A 17,501-nucleotide genomic window follows, 5' to 3' on the forward strand; every position below is an offset into this window, starting at 1 on the left:
TCAAACGCCCTTGTATGTATCCTGTGGCGGGACATCATGGATGAACAGGCCCATGCTTTTCTCCAAGCAAATCTGGAGAAGTATGCCATTCTTAGACACAATTGATACCCTTTCCTACAGATCCTTCTTTCAATACCACAAGCATTTACCAAGCATTTACCACAAGATGTTAGCTCCCCAGGCACAATTTTCAAGCAGTCTGAAAGACTCACCTTGAAAAACACCAAGAAATCTACTTCCCATCTGTACAAAACTTTTTTTTAGGAAACTTTTGCCACCTGGCTGATCTTTTGATTTTGCTATTTTGATATTTATCAGGGATCATAAGCATGTCTCTTATCTCTTGAGATAAAGTAACTGGTTGGCAACCTTCAGTCTTGAAAGACTACGGTATAAGCCTACAGAACCCAGTATTCCCAGGCGGTCTCCCATCCAAGTACTAACCAGGCCTGACCCTGCTTAGCTTCCAAGATCAGATGAGATTGGGCATGTGCAGGGCAACAGTTGCTGTCTGTGTTAATGCTATCTCAACAAGGCAGCATCACGTGTCATCTAGAAGCAGAGGCCCATGTATTTTATGTAGGGTTGCCAACTGATCCCAAAAAAGAAATAGTCAGGCTCACTCCAGTGCTTGGATGATTTGCAGCAATCAGCAGCAGGAGCTTTAAAACACTTAGGCACACACACATACACCTCAACAAACATAATCACTTACAATTTCCTGCAGGTTAAACCACCACTAAAAGCCCAGCTATAGGGGTCAGCCTGAAAGTCAACAACAGTCCTGCTCAGTGCTTCCTTTAATTCTGAAACTAGAATGTATATATCTCCCCTGTGGGGAGATGCAGATGCAGCCCATGCGTCTTGCCATAGGTTAAGTGCATTCATGTGCATTTTAGAGGTTACACAAGATGAAAAAAAAAGTGGAAGCATGATTGAAGCATGCTTTTGTTCCCCTACTCACTCTCACCATTCCCTGCAATTACTATTCCTATTTAAACACTGAAGTCAAAAGTGTTGACAAAGGACTAACAGTAGGGCGCTGCAATGCCAAAAGGGCTACCACTGCATCCAGTGGCACCACCAGAGTGGTGCACCAGTGGCACCACTTTTGTCCCCTCCCCCCTGGAGAAAGCCCAAAGCACCGCAATGGGGATTCTCAAGTCTGTGCCAGCTATTTTGCCAGGGCAGATTTGAGAGCCTCCATGTCAAGCTTTGCAGCCTGACACAGAGGATAAGATATGCCAGAGCAGGGCTCTGCTGGTGCCACCTCCCTCCTGCCTTGGTTCCTCCCCTGCCCCACCCTCTTTTCATCCCAGCATGTCTCCCCCCACCCCAGAGACTGGGACTGGGCCAGTGCTCCCTACATGGAGGGTGCCATAAACATGCTTTACGGCATGATTGCGACACTCAGAGCCAGCGCTGGCCCACCATCGGATTGGGCCCTAAGTCAGTGGTTCCCAAATTGTGAGCCATGTCTTCCCCAGGAAGCTGTGGAAGCCAGCCAGGAGAAACACACAATCCTCATGAAAAAACCTACAACCCTGAACAATGTATAGGATTGTAGCCCTAATGAGGAACCATAGCCAATGGCCCAGTAGGTCAAAGGAGCCGCCAGACAAAAAAGTTTGGGAATCACTGAACTAATTGATTGAAATAGAGATTACTCAATATCCTACCCCAGCAAAAACTTTGCTCCATGTATGTACTTCTAGTTCCCATGTCTTGTACTTGTATTATTGTCTCTGAACAGCATCATGCAAAATATCATCTTTCTAAATTCTGCTGCTGTATCATTTGCTCAGCAGATCTGTCACACACAGTGCGCTTCACCCACTTCTGCAGTCCGTATATGCTATGGCTGCAAGTCTGTATACCGTTATGCAATTCTTGGTGAAGTCTTGCACATGTATAGCTGGTGCAGAGTTGCAGACTAATTAATGCAGTTCCCCAAGCCAGTAATGTAATACCACAAAAGTTTCTCCTCCTCCCCCAGACTGAAATATGCACGTCATTTTAAATTGCCCATTTAATAAGAGTGTTGTCATCCACTCCAGTAGCAGATTTCCAATGTCTTTTTCATCCATGATGAACAACAGAAATTACAGATGCCTATGGAATTCCCCCTCCATCTGATTTTCTTCCTGGATTCTAAAATTCTGTGTTGCCTGACCTTATTTCATGAGTGACACGAATAGGTTACCAATCTGTCAATCAAGGTTGGTTCCAGATTTTGGAGTGATGCTTGGAAAGATGCCATCTTGAGATGTCCCTATTAGGTAGAGCAGAAGAGATCAGCTAGAGGAGGCAAGCCCACCATTGCCCAGAGAGGGGAGGCAGATGTTAGTAGTTTCTGCTGGTTTTGGGGCAGCAGGTCAGGGGTCAGAAGAGAAGATGGGCAGAAGGAACCATGGACACCACCCTGAGCTCATTGTAGGAATTGTGGTATAAAAATCTGAAAAATAAATAAAATGAGTAAGAGGGTCCTTGCAGGACATTAATGCCTCAACAGTTGTCTAAGAATATTGACTCTGGTGCAGTGTGCTGCAGTTTTCATTTCATTTTTCCATACAGGTTACTGATGTACATTGGCAAACATGCACATTGATTAAATCATAACCCACAAATCGGCTTTTCACTCAGTGGATATTGCCTATAAGAGGATTTCAAAGTTAGCTTGATTGGTAATAATCATTCTTCATGGAGTCACTTCCATAAATATCTGCATTCAAATTACTCTTTTTATTTTATTTTATTTTTTTTCCTGTTTACTCTAGGCAGATGCAATGCACTAAGTCAGTGGTTCCCAACCTGGAGTATGTGTACCTCTAGGGGTACTAGCCAGGACCATTAGGGGTATTTGAAAAATAATTGAATAATGGCGGAAAAAGGCAAGTCTGTTTGAGAATGCCTTGGGTGGCTGGCAAGGAAAGAAGGCAGCTAGCTGGCTGCAAAAGTCCCAGCAACTGCTAGTTTCTGGTCATCAATTCATGTATGATCAGATATGGATCAGTAGTTGAATACATATAAATTTGAAATATCAGCAACTATATTAATTACAAACATTTTTGCTAATACGAAGGGGTACAATTTTATGGGAATAGGCTGCTAAGGGGTATGCAAGTGAAAACATGTTGGGAACCACGGCACTAAATCATCATTTGGGGGCTCTTTTTGCTATGATTATCATGATGACTTTTTCATGAAATCCTCTTACTATTGTGATAAACTACTGCGGTTTGGAGTGTGGTGGTCACAGTTTTAATTTGAGAAAAAAAAAAGATAATATAAAAAAAGATTTGATTTGCCATAATCTGTAAGAAAAAAAGAAAGATTGAAACTCGAAGCCAGCCATGCATGTTTCAATTCGAAAATTAATTTCAGAAATGCTTCAAGTTAAACTAGAAAGCAAGCCGAGCTGAACATTAGCAAGTGAGCCTATGGAACCAGAACAGGCTGGGATGGGAGATACCTGCTCATCCCTACCACAAACCAGGTTGAAATTTGAGTTGATGGAATATGGGTTAAGTTGGTATGTGCGAAAATAGCTCCATTACATTGGGTCACTAGGCACCCCTTTGGCTTTTCAATGCAAGTGGCAGGGCTCAAGCTGTTCTAGTATCTGAGGCACAGCAAACCAAATAGCACCCCTGTGCACTAACGCACATGGAACACATTTTTGTGTGGTTTTTATGTGTTTCAGAGGGGGTCACAGAGGAGATTTCCTTGGGGATTGTGTCCCAGGGATCTGATCTCCATGTCTCTCTCTCTCTCTCTCTCTCTCTCTCTCTCTCTCTCTCTCTCTCTCTCTCTCTCTGTTGCCTTTAATGGCATCCAACATCTGCAGCCCAAGGTGAATGCCTGACTTGACCTCATCGTACAGCCACCTCCCGCAAGTGGACATTTTACCATAATACTGCTGACAACTCCAGGAAGCCGTTGCAGTAGGCATGGTAAAATGAATGGCTGCACTGAAATATCAGTACTCTAGTGTGGAGTACATATAGCCTAACATTATAACCTCACTGCACAACTCACTTGCCTTCAGTTCCATATTTCAGCCCATGTCAAAGTGATGGGAGGATCCATTAAACATTTTCAGTAGCATCATGGGAGCTGGTTCTCCCCCTGCCCCACCATAGATTCATCACATGGTGCTGCTGAGATGTTTGAAGACCTCAACCAATGGAAGAGCCAAACTGCATGCAGTTACTGTGCCCAAGAAATAATGTTGTGATAAGGACCCATGTGAGATTGGCCCAGTGTATTCACAAGGAAGAGAGTGCCATTCACCCCAGATTTAATTTTAACCAAGGTGCCATATCTAAAATCGCATTGAAGTCATATAGATTTCATCTAGATTTTTCCATCCATTGTGAGCAAATTTGTTACGTTGATCTGTGTGTGACAACTGGGACAAGGGAGCTATTTTCTGCACTTCTGCATATTAAGCTATATTTAAAAGAAAGGGGGGGAACCAATACACCTTGGGAGTGCACAACCCCTTGCATCCACCTAAAGAAGGGATAATATTACAAAATATATCATCTCAGTGGTGTGATGGCTGCTTAGAAGCTGCTATGTCTAGACAGCCTTCTTCATGGTGGATTCTTGCCATGAAGAGATGCTCATGTGGCACAAAGCGATGCCACAGGACCCTCTATAATGGGGCATCACTAGCATGGTTGTGGCTGGGTTCTAATCACACAGGTGGACTTTCACAGGAACTAGTAACCACAGATCTTGGCACTCATGCAATCCAGGAGTAACCATGCCATTGAAGCTTGAAGAGAGTGAGCATATGGGTTTCCCACTGCTGGTTATGAAACAAAACATGTCTGTGGGGCAGCAGCACATGTTGATCTCTCTTTTTCCATAGCCAGGAATAGGTAATTAATGTGCTCACCATCTTCCAAGTTTTGGGGCAGAAGTTGAACACACATTCACAAAGATTTGGGGTTGTAGTCATGTGGTCACAGGCATTGTTGCTGTATAAAAACTTCCATCTGGAAAGTTCTGGTCCCTGTCTCATTGGTGAAGGGAGGGTGTCTCACCCTCTCTATGGATGTCACAAATGGTTCCTTGTCACTTTCCCAGTTGCACTCCAGAGATGGTCACTCTGTATTGGACTATACATCATGAATAGTCCACTGGTCAGGGGTTACCATGGGTCACCAACGCATGAACCTTCAGCAATTTAACTTTCAGCTACTGGGTGTCATATTGAGGAGGACAGTGTTGAGCAGGAACCTAACTAATTCATCTGTAAATAGCTATTGGTAGTGTGTTTCCACATGACCAAACCCATAACTTGGCTATGTACAGATATAATACCTGTAATATTGTTGAACTTGAGTTACAATGTAAATAAAGCTACCATGAATGTCTGAATACTCTTCAAACTGTATGTAAGAGGAAGGATGCAGTCCTTCTTTGGGTTCTTTTTTTTTATCCTGTTGTTCCTTTTTCCGAGATCGGAATTCTTGTCTTAAAATTGACTGTCAGAATGAGCAAGTGCATTCAAGGTGCATTGACATGTCGCATGATCATGAACTGAATGAAGACTGCGCAGAAGGCACTGGCTGTATTGATAAATGCCATACATTGATCTCATAGAACTAAGATAAGCACAAATTTTACGGTCGACTTCATAAAGCCAAACCACGGTAATATACATATATGTATGTATATATACGTATATTATATATACACATATATATTATAGCTATATATTTATATAATCTGTATAGATATACATATTATTTACACAGTATTCATACCTAGAAAATGACGCATGGCAGCGAGTGACACCTCTGAGAACCTGTACATAATGTTGCCGTTCGTCAAAGGTGGAGAAAGATCTCAGTGCTCAGCATCACAATATGTTATGCAGGCCAAGGGGAGCTGCAACCCATTTCAAGGCCCAAGCTCCAACCTAAAAGACCTCAGTAGGGCTGAACCGAAGGCAATCTGAAGTATTTTGGAGACACAACGGGAAAAAAACTACATGCAATATATGTGTATGTACGTCTGCCAAGTTGTATTCCTAGTCTGAGCATTGCATTAAGAAGCAAATTATACTAATAAACTTGTTTTTGTATGTGGTACTTTTGCGGCTTTTTGTCCCCACCATACTGTGAGGCAGTGAAAATGACTAAGCTGCCCCCCAAGGGAAGGTCTGGAAACTGCCCCAGATTCATAGTCTCAACTCCCCTGAGAATACTAATTATTTGTAGAAGAGACAGGGACAGTGCCAAGTCTTGAGTCAAGTCCCAGGTCTCCACCCCCCCTTGACTCAAGTTGCCCATGAGTCTTAACACTCACTGTCATAGCTAGAGGGGGGCAGAGCACTAAGTTTTGCAGGGAGCCTCCCTGCAGCATGCAAGCAGCCCGTCCCCCTCCCCTTGGGAGCCATTCGCCTCCGTTTTGCCCCCCCAAAATGGCTCCAAAGGGGAGGGGAGGAGTCGCTCGCATGCTACGGGGAGGCTCCCTGCAAAACCTAGTGCCCTGCCCCCCTCTAGTTATGCCAGTGATAACACCAGCTCTTGTGACTCATCCAGAACCATTTTTCAAGTCATTTTAACTAGAGTCCAAGTCTTTTCGAAAAGTAAGTCAAGCCCTTGAAGTGGCAGGGGGGCAAAAAAAAAAGCAAGGAAGCACACACACAAAACAGAGTCTCACGTACACACAAAAGCAAGTCTTGACTCAAGTCTATTTGAGTCTTTTCCAATTTAGGGTAAAACTCCCAAGCACTGAGTCAGTTCTCAAGTTTTTGACACACGTGACTCAAATACGAGTCGCTAAAACACATGTTGTTGCAACGCAAGTTCAAATCATCCGAGTCTCAGTCCATCCCCAAGAAGAGATCTCAAGAACGGTTACTACAGCTCAGAGCTGTTCTCATTTCAACATTCACTTAAGGCATTTTCTTCAGCCTGAGTGGTACGTGTAACGGCGTAGGTCTCAAAACTTCCTGGCAAAATCTTGCATGATTTACAGAGATGTGATGGAAGCACAGAGATGGAAGAGAGCGGCCATATGACCACCTAATTCCATTGTTTGGCTAAAAGGCTTGATCATCCACCAGTTCCTTCTCCTCTCCCATACACAATAACCTACACAGAGAGCCATCATAGGGTTGACTGGATGTCCAGTCACCATTGCTGGACACTGGCCACCTTCACAAGAGTACTGCTCAGCAATGCATATGGAGGTAAGACAATTCTTAATAGACAATACCCTTCCATGCTTGATTTGAAAAAGAAGGCAGTGTAGAAGAGATGTGGAGCCAGACAGTGAAGCAAGGAGGTCCAGAGAAATTTACAGCCTAATCTTATCAGAGTTTTAGTCTGTAGAGGGAGCGTTGTCATTTTCCTCGAGTAAAAGTTTGTTCTGTTTTATTTCACCATTCTTTCAACAGTGTTCATTTGCTCATTACAAAATCGCTAAAGGTCACAGAATAAATTGGAGCCAAGCAGAACCTTTGGGCAGGCTTCAATTAAGGTTGGCAATTGAGCTCTAAGGCTTGGTTCAACACACTTAATAAGCTACATTCATTTTGATTGGATTAGCAGCTGACTCCACAAATCACTTCCTTCGAAATTCCTGTGAATTTTTTGGCCAAATCGGTTTCACAAAGGCATTGACTGGGTGTGAAATGTTTAGCTTAAGTGGAGAATTTAAGGACGAGTGGGCCAGGTGTTTGCCACAGTCCCTTTCGAGTACTTGCAAAACCATAAGGGTTTTTGCAAGGACTTGAAAAAAATTCATGCAAAACAAGATTCCCAATTCCTCAACCCTGCTAATGGGAAAGAATGAAAGGCTAAAGAAGGGGAAGAGGAAGGGAGACCATCTTACAAGCTGTAGCTGGAAAAACCGGTGATAGGAGGCAAGGCCCTCCCTCCTCTGTGAGATCTTGGGCCAAGAGGGTCACTTGTGAAGAGATATACCCAACACCACCCCCCTAGAAGTTTTACCAGCTCTTCAAATACAGACATGTGCCACTTAACAACCATTCATTTAACAACATACCGCATATATGACAGTGGTCAAAGCACAATAAAGGTGCTCTTAATGAAGCAATCGTGTCTCCCATAGCCTGCAGCAGAGTGTCTGTTGACACAACAGAGAGGCTCTTAATGCAAAGAAGAAACAATCTATCTCCAGTAGTCTGTGCAGCCTGCTAGTATCTGGCAGGGAGTGCCTGTTTACACAACAAAGACAATAGATTAGACTGAATGTTCACTTAATGACCTAATCACATAATAACAGAGATAGGAGAACGTATCTCTGTTGTTAAGTGGTGCACACCTGTAACTACAGTGGAGGCTGTCATTTGAGACGTCAAACTATGAGTCCTTTCAGAATAGCCTAAGGAAGTCCCTGATGTTGTAAGCCAAATCAAACCAGAGGCTTGCTCAAGGCGGTTGGTGCAAGCCTCCATTGTGCCTGCAACAATCCAAGCGTGTAGTCACATATCTCTGCTTCCAATTCGCACCCCAGTCTTAATAGAAACAGGCAAACCCCACCTTCTCTGAAAAGTCTCTGATCATATTAGAATTATTTCAGATCTCTTCAAGTATTTTACAGCTGTTCCTTTAGAGAAGAACCCTCCCAATGTGCCTTGAATTTTCCTTTAGCTGACATTTGATGGCAATACTGATTTTGCTCTTTGTGTCTTTCTTGCACACATACAGGAAGCACATCATGAAATGGGCCTGAAGGTGTCTGCCTCCACATCATTTGTGGTGCCTTTTTAAGTTCATAAACTTACAGACTTACTTCTAGTATACTAGAAGATGGGAAAGATGTTGCTGGAATTATTTACAGCCTGGGGCAACTTTTATTGGGGACTTTGATCTTTTTTATCTTTCCATACCCAAAGCCCTGAAAAGTGAAGTTTGACCACCCCCCAAGGGACCCATGAGCAAAAACATACTATCTGTATAGGCACATTATACAAGAGTATGAACTCTTAATTTGATGAGCGACAGGAGCATTATGACCTGTAACTCTGATTAATGCTATGAAATGATAAAATCTTTTCATAGCATTATGAAAATGCATTATTTTCATAATAATAACTCCTCATAGCATTATGAGGAGTTACGATCATCATATATCTAACTGGAAACTGAAACAGAGTTACCGCTAACACCTACCCAAATATAATCCTGATGATGTAAATGTCCTGTTGCTAGTTTATGATTGGGTATAGTCAGATTACTATATTACTTGTTATGCAGTTATGGACGTGGTATGCTTGATATATAAAGACTGCACGGACTATTTGGAAGTTGTATTTTCAGCACTGTTTGAAGACACCATGAGAGGTAATAAAGACCTCTACAGCAGTGTTTCTCAAACTGTGTGTTGGGCCCCACTAGGTGGGTCGTGAGCCAATTTCAGGTGGGTCCCCATTCATTGCAATATTTTATTTTAATATATTAGACTTGATGCCACCATGGTATGTGACTGCATTTGGGGAAATGTTACAGACCTGTATTTTTAACAAGCTGCTCTGTATATTCTTTTAACAATGATAGTAAATGGAAGTTACTCCTAGGTAAAAGTGGATAGGATTGCAGCCTAGGATTGTTAAAAAATTTTCCTGCTTGATTATGTCACTTCAGGTCATGACGTCACTTTCGGCGGGTCCTGGCAGATTCTCATTCTAAAAAGTGGGTCCCAGTGCTAAATGTGGAACCACTGCTCTGCAGGATCCCTGGTCTGCCTTGGCACTGATGTGGAAACTCTGAAGACTATCCCAATAAATTGCCTTAACTGATGCAGCAATATTAATTGTGGCTACAACCCCTGTGGTTAATTTCTGAATCTGGAAATATGTTCTGGAGAACCCAAGGGATTCTTTGAAAGCTGGAGAGCCTGCAAACAGTAGCACTGGTGTAGCTAGAGGGGGGGGCAGGGAACTAAGTTTTGCAGGGAGCCTCCCCGCAGCCTGCAAGCGGCCCCTCCCCCTCCCCTTGGGAGCCATTTGGGCAGGGGGGGAACAATGCAAATGGCTCCTAAGGGGAGGAAGAGGGGACGCTTGCACGCTGCGGGGAGGCTCCCTGCAAAACCTAGTACTCCGCCCCCCCTAGCTATGCCAGTGGACAGCAGACAAGCATTCCTGAAATATAGCTTGCCCACATCACCCAACCTTCTCCCTGAACTGTATAGCCACAGAGGAGTGCGCTCATGATCTCAGTTCAGGATGGGCATGGAATGGACTGAGGACATGCCCCAGAATCCTTTGTAAGTCACACATCTTTCCAGTGTCCAGAAATTCAGTGTTCAGAAATTCAGAAGCAGAAGACCCTCCATTGAAGGAAAAAGCCCCTCACTATCAGCCAGCCTTCCATGACCAACTCTGCTGTTCAGGTGCAGCATACAGTAAAGTATAGCAAGTTGCTCATCACTCATGGCCGGTCGAACCTGAGCCAGAGATGGCACGAGGTGCACTAATGCAGCCTGACAGCCCCATCACATTAGCTCCTCACCATCGGTCTGCATTAGCATTTGTATTAGCTAATATGCTATGAAAGTCACTCTCCAATAATATTACTGCTCCTGAATACTAACCTGAAGTGATATGAGCCATACAAAGGAGAGACTGCTAATCTGATTGGATTGGCTAATAAGACAGAGCCCTTAAGGGAGAAGAATCAGCATGTGGTTTCAATGCATCGTATTCCCCGCCCCCCGACATCCCTCCACCTTTTTGCACTCTGATCACAAATGTCAAAGAATAGTGGATATGAAAGATAGCTCCACATTAGACTCTTTCTTCTTCTCAGGAGAGCAAGACTGTGTCAGATGAATTGATGGCTTTTCTGTGTCTCTTTGGGAGTTAGAAAACCCAAGGCAGGATTCAATCTGAGCCGGGATTCATCCAAGATTAGTCACAGAATTCTTTCTGAGCCAAAAATAAATAGCTGGATTTGTGGAGTGGCCAAAGAAGAGGTTGCCCCCTGAGCATGTACAAAATGCCACAAAATTTGGTTTCTTTTCCACCTCATTTTATCTGACAATGATCATGTGCTAGGCTGGGGTGAGAGCTTGCTGAGAACCATGCAGTGAGGCTTCACGGCTGAGCAGCAATCTGAACCTTTCGAACACCCAATCCCTAGTTATTAAACACTGCAGTGGACTAGTCCTCAGTGGTTGTTGTTGTTGGCAACCTTCAGTCTCGAAAGACTATGGTATCGCGCTCTGAATGGTGGTTCTGGAACAGCGTCTAGTGTGGCTAAAAAGGCCGATTTGGGAGTGACAATCCCTTCCACACTGGGAGCAAGTGTAGTCTGTCTCCCTGGTTATGGGCCTTCCTTCTTTGCCTCTTTGTCTCAGTCTGTTGGCCAAGTGTCTCTTCAAACTGGGAGAGGCCATGCTGCACAGCCTGCCTCCAAGCGGGCTGCTCAGAGGCCAGGGTTTCCCACCTGTTGAGGTCCATTCCTAAGTCCTTCAGATCCCTCTTGCAGATGTCCTCAACAAATGGCAATTCATGACCATTGTAATTGTGGCAATTACAGGGGCAATTGTAAAAACCAAAAGCAGTGGCAACATAATAGCAGTGGCAATTGTGATAGCCAAAAGCAGAAGGGCTGGCATGTTTGCCATCAGTCCATCTGTAGCTCCTTCTGTCCTTCCCTGCTGGAGCAAAGAGCCTAGATCCCTGGACATTAGCAGCCCAATCCTATACTCAGATTGCGCTGGCAGGGTGACAGAGACTGGTCACTGGGAGGAACCTGTTGGCAGAGAGGCAGGAAAGAGGCAGCGATTGGGGTGGGACAGGGACAGGACATGGTGGAGCCAATGGCCACCAGATCCCAAACTCCCTCCTTGGCTGGACATGCTCCCAGCAGGCTTCTTAGAGTTACACCAGCAACAGAGCTGGTATAGCTTGGAGGGGTCCCATAGGGGACCCTACAGTGGCCAGAGAAGAAAGGTAAGGCTTCCCCCTTTCTATTCTCAACCTGCCTCTTCCCTGGGAAGTGAGTAGGATGCAGTGAATGCTGTACTGGGGTCCATCCTATGCACCATCACCAGATAGGATGGGGCTGTAACTACATGTGGCTAACAGACCTTCGGATACACACCCTCTTGTATCTGCACCTTAATTGTTGTGCACATTTTAATTCTAAGTCATACCGGATGCCAGTCATGACTGAGAAGTGGAGAATAAATAGACTGTATAAATACAGACAGGTACAGGCAGCCATGGGCAAAACTGACTATCTAATGGGTATATGCATGGCATATGTTGGCAAAGACAAGCTTGCATCCACATTTGATTTTAATAATTTACATTTTCAAGCAGACACGTACTACATTTCAGATATCTTGGGTGCATACCTATAAATGTGTGTGTGAAGCAGCCCAAATACTTATGGAGGCCATCCCTATAACTTACACCAGGTGCAGGCAGGTCATCCCAGAGTTTAGATATGGTTGGCAACCTTCAGTCTCGAAAGACTATGGTATAAGCCTACAGCACCCGGTATTCCCAAGTGGTCTCCCATCCAAGTACTAACCAGGTCTGACCCTGCTTAGCTTCCAAGATCAGACAAGATCGGGCACGTGCAGGGTAACAGTTTAGACATGATGGTGATCTAAAGTCACTCCTGAGCCTTCTCCACCCCACTAAACTCTGCCTCAGTGGTTTGAATTTTTTTTTTCTTGTGTCCCCCTCAGGTACCAGGTACTGGGTTTAATTCCCAGCCCAGCCTTGGACAGAATGTTGAGCAGAGTACACTACTATGTTATGTCTGCATATGTGTGCAAAAAAATCCTCCAAATGTAAATGATTATACAAGCTGCAACCGATGCCACCTCCCCAAAGTGGTGTCACCTCCCAGAGTGAAAATATTATTTTGTGACCTGCCCCATCTTCCTAAGTTGCCAGTTTGCAAAGGTAGCTCCCAGAAGCCTAAAGTCTGCCCACTCCTGCCTTATACTACTCAGGGTGCAATCATAACCAGCTGTCCAGCATTGATGTAGCTGCAATGCAGCCCCAAGGTAAGGGATCAAACATTCCCTAACCTTGAGGAGGCCTCTGTGACTGCCCCCCCCCATACGCAGCACATGCCCCAATGGCATGGCTGTGTCAGTGCTGGAAAGTTGGATAGGATTTGGGTTTCAATAAGAACATAAGAACAGCCCCACTGGATCAGGCCATAGGCCCATCTAGTCCAGCTTCCTATATCTCACAGCGGCCCACCAAATGCCCCAGGGAGCACACCAGATAACAAGAGACCTCATCCTGGTGCCCTCCCTTGCATCTGGCATTCTGACATAACCCATTTCTAAAATCAGGAGGTTGCGCATACACATAATGGCTTGTACCCCGTAATGGATTTTTCCTCCAGAAACTTGTCCAATCCCCTTTTAAAGGTGTCCAGGCTAGACGCCATCACCACATCCTGTGGCAAGGAGTTCCACAGACCAACCACACACTGAGTAAAGAAATATTTTCTTTTGTCTGTTCTAACTCTCCCAACACTCAATTTTAGTGGATGTCAATGATTCTTTGACTTCAATGGCTTTTGCTTTTCCTTGCATTTGCCAGAAAGACACATTTGTCACAGTCTGCTTGGATCCATACAATGACCGCTATCATACTTTCCCCCTTCAAGCCCAGGCTGGAATCAATGAAATAACACCAGGAGGCTTCTCAGAAGTGCCATCTATAGTAAAACTCACATTCATAGGACATTTCACTGCAAACTCCTATATTGTACGACAACTGACTCGCTAGCAAAGTTGCTTTTAAACCTCTTGACTCTTCAGGATGGCAACAGAAGTAGTTGTTTGGAGAACAACTGTGATGGTCATTAATCTCCACAGCCCTCCAATCACTTACTCAGCCCAGATGAATTCATAGTGGTTTGGAGACTGGAGACTAATAGCTCAATCCGTAACATAGATAAATGGAAGAAGAGGTGTGGATTTAAATGGATACAGCCCCTTTGACCAAGTTCCTTGTAGCCCCAGCCCTCCCATCTGAAATGAGATTGAGGTGGTGGTATTTTATGGAAGCCTAGCAACAACACCAATTAAAACAATCCAATAGATCCACAATAAAATAATGCATATCATAACCCACTAAGGGCCCAATCCTATCCAACCTCACAGTACTGATGCAGCTGCAATGCAGCCCCAAGATAAGGGAACAAACATTCCCTTACTTTGAGGAGGTTATATGACTCCCTCCACCAGCACAGGGTACAACGCATGCCCTGTGGGCATACGTGCATCAGTTCAAGAAAGTTGGATAGGATTGGGCCCTAAATTACTCTAATCCTGCCATTAAAACAATTAAAATTAGCCACCGTAGGACTGCTGACAATCAGAAAGTCTTCCAAGTTTGTCTAAAAGAACTTCTTGTTTTCATTTCCCTTATGGAGGGAAACTTGAGTAGGACTCGCCCACGCAGCCCTGGAGAGGAAAAGCAGTAGTGTACATTTTATAGTACAGGGACTCATCATGACACCCCCCCATAGCATTGATTCATTAAGTGATGGGTCAGTATTTGGGCCCCACTAGCTGATGCCTTTGCTGCTTGGTACCTTTGCTTTGCAAGGCCATCTTTAAGGCAACACTGAAAGCATTTCCTCAGTTCCCATCTCTTTTCCTTGAAATCTAAGAAGAAGATTGTGCAACTCAGCTAAATGTAGTTGGAGCTGTCATGGTGCAGCGTGACAATCCCATGAGTGGAGCAGAAAGATGGGTACATCGTCCCCCAGATCCAGACCAATAACCCACTCTCACTCATCATTTTGACAGCTGATGGTTGCATTGGTACATGGCTCAATATAGCCCCCTGACTCAGCCCCATGTTGGGCTCCTCCAGATTTTATTTTGGACCTCTGACGGTATCAGAAGTGACACATTTCTCTAGGATGGGGAGGTTCCAACAAGCCATTCAAAAAGGGAGAAACAGCTTCAAGTGAGAATTCATCAAATTTTCTCTTTTTGCAAAAGGACAATGAGCTCACCTTGATGGCCATTTGACTATACAATCCACTACACCTCTGCACCTGATGTGGTCAAATCAACCACACCGCAGGATAAAACGAGAAAAGGATTCAGCTACTGTAGGATGAGAAAGTGTGGACCAAACAAAGGGGTGCTAAATATTTTTCTTCCTCCTCCCCTCCCAAAAAGCAGAGGTAAGAGGGGAAAGGATCAGCTGACAGGCTGGAACTGGGGCATGAAAGGGGCTTTAACCCCTTTCACAAAATCACTCCCCTAGAAATTGGCATTTGCCTTGGGATGGAGGATTCTGTTGGAGCCAACAGTGACTCTCTTCCGGGAGCAAATACTAGCTACAAAGGCAATTTTCATCAGAACTGTGGGGGAAAGGGAAAGAGTTAACCCCCTTTCCCCATACTATGGTTTCAGTCCAGTTCACTTCCCACAGACAGTAGCATAGCTTTTGGGGGGGGGCAAAGTGGTAAGTACTGCAGGTGCCACAATGTGCCTTGTAAGCGGCCCCTCCGTCTCACTGTTGGAGTCATTCTGGGCAGTGACAGCAATGCACAGGAGACTCCATTTGGTTTGGTGAACACCTGTGTGTTGCCTTGCACATGCCTGATCTCGTCTGATCTTGGAAGCTAAGCAGAGTCAAGCCTGGTTAGTACTTGGATGGGAGACCGCCAGGGAATACCGGGTGCTGTAGGCTTATACCATAGTCTTTCGAGACTGAAGGTTGCCAACCAACCAGTGTGTTGCCTTGCTGCCCAGAGTGACTCTGATGGTGAATGAAAGGGACTTACATGGAATGCTGGGGTACCCACAATACTTGCCATTTTGCCCCTCCACATATGCTACTGCCCACAAGCTTCCTGTTCTTTAAAAACAAAAACATACTATTGAGCACTGCTTCTTTAAGAAGCAAGTCTAAAAGGCCTCAGGATAGAACAGGTCAGGTGAGAAATTTTACCTTTGTAGCAGAGAGCTATGGGTGTGATGGAGCTTGTTTGTTCTCCTTAGGGGTCTGAAGTGTCCTAGGTTCTGATGCTTATTATCTCACCAATGAGATTTTTTTTTGCCTTTCTAGTGAGCTGTCAGCAAGATATAGTTGAGGTATTCAGAGGAGCCTAACGTGTGCCGCTGTTCTCACATATTCAGCAGTTGATCCCAAATTATGTCTTCAGCATCATGTGCAGTTTGGTCCTCACAGAGCTCACGTTGGTTTTGTGGGATTGGTCAGTTGTAGGAGCTCAGCAGCTCTGTGGTCTTAACAGATCTATCCCAGGTAGAAAGCCACAGATAAAGCTCTTGCAGGTGGTGGAGACTAGTTCTGCCTACCTACAATCCAGGTGTTAATGACCCAAAGCCTCTGCCTCTTAAAGGAAAGAAGCTCAGCAGCTCGCCTTCAGGCCCTGCCACCTCATCCTTCTGTTACAGGTTTGCCCTGAAACCTGGTCAGGCCACCCATCACCAACTCTGTCATAGGAAATGAAAAGCAGCCCAGCCAGATGGTTGACTATATCAGCATGGTTGTTTTTTTTCCCTTCGAAATTGCAATTCTAACCGCCTCTGCCTAAGGGAAAGAGGAAGTGAATGGTGGTGTGCCCAGAGGCAATGCAAACTCATCCCTTTGTTCAAGCCCATCAGTGGCTCTCCCAGGTAATTAAATCATAATGCTGTCAAAGAACTGTGTGAGCAACTCCATATGTGAAATGCTTTCTGTGTAGGTGTGTATTTTGCTGAAAGCCTTGTTGATGCAATCTAGCCCAGCATTTTCCAAACTGTGGGTCACAATCCTCTGTTGGGTCATAGCCCATTATGCAGTAGGTCTTGACCTGATGCTCCCTGTCATCACAAAGCATTAGGAGCCACTTCCAGGTCACCCCAGGCCCACAGTTTAGTCCTCGGGCCTCCATGGGTCACAGAATGCCTTGTGGAAGTGACCAGACGCTGCCTCTGGTTTGTGTCCATGACTTCCCACAGAGGCCAATGGAGTGGGTGGCAGTCCAAGTGTGACCTGGAAGCAGCCTCAAATAATGTTTTACAGCACAACAGGCAGCATCAGGTCATGATCCAGCATGGAGGATGAGGTTGATCATGGTGGCACAAAGTTTGGGGACTGTTGGTCTAGCCCATTTTTGTTTTTGGTTCTGTGTACAGTGAGGGAGCATAGACTAGTGGCTAGTGAGACTGATGACCCAGAGACAGCCTAGGACTGCCCAGTGCCTGAGATGACGTGATGTCACCACCCTTACCTGGCGGCTCATTGAAAAGAAACAGGGGAACAGAGCAGGAGAGGCAGCATGGAGGGGAGGAGAGTGGTGACCTAGGCCGTTGTGCTTCTCCACATTCCCCTCATCTGCTCTGTTCCCCTCGTCCTTTCTGAACTGAGAGGGGGGGAAGGAGGATCTGAAGACAGCAGGTTGGACAGAATCAGGTGCTCCCGTATCTTTTGGCTGAAACTTCAGTCGACATTGTGGTGGGCCATCCCTAACTGACTAAAGAGATGGTCTGGTAGATGAACATTTTGG

At 45.0% G+C, this 17,501-nt stretch overlaps 1 pseudogene; it reads right to left on the reverse strand.

Moving 5' to 3' along the window:
• Positions 1–395: 395 nt before the first annotated feature.
• LOC136658039 (5S ribosomal RNA) lies at positions 396–515 on the reverse strand (annotated as a pseudogene).
• Between the last annotated feature and the right edge of the window lie 16,986 nt (positions 516–17,501).

This window comes from Tiliqua scincoides, chromosome 7 (assembly GCF_035046505.1).
Source record: "Tiliqua scincoides isolate rTilSci1 chromosome 7, rTilSci1.hap2, whole genome shotgun sequence".
NCBI lineage: Eukaryota > Metazoa > Chordata > Lepidosauria > Squamata > Scincidae > Tiliqua > Tiliqua scincoides.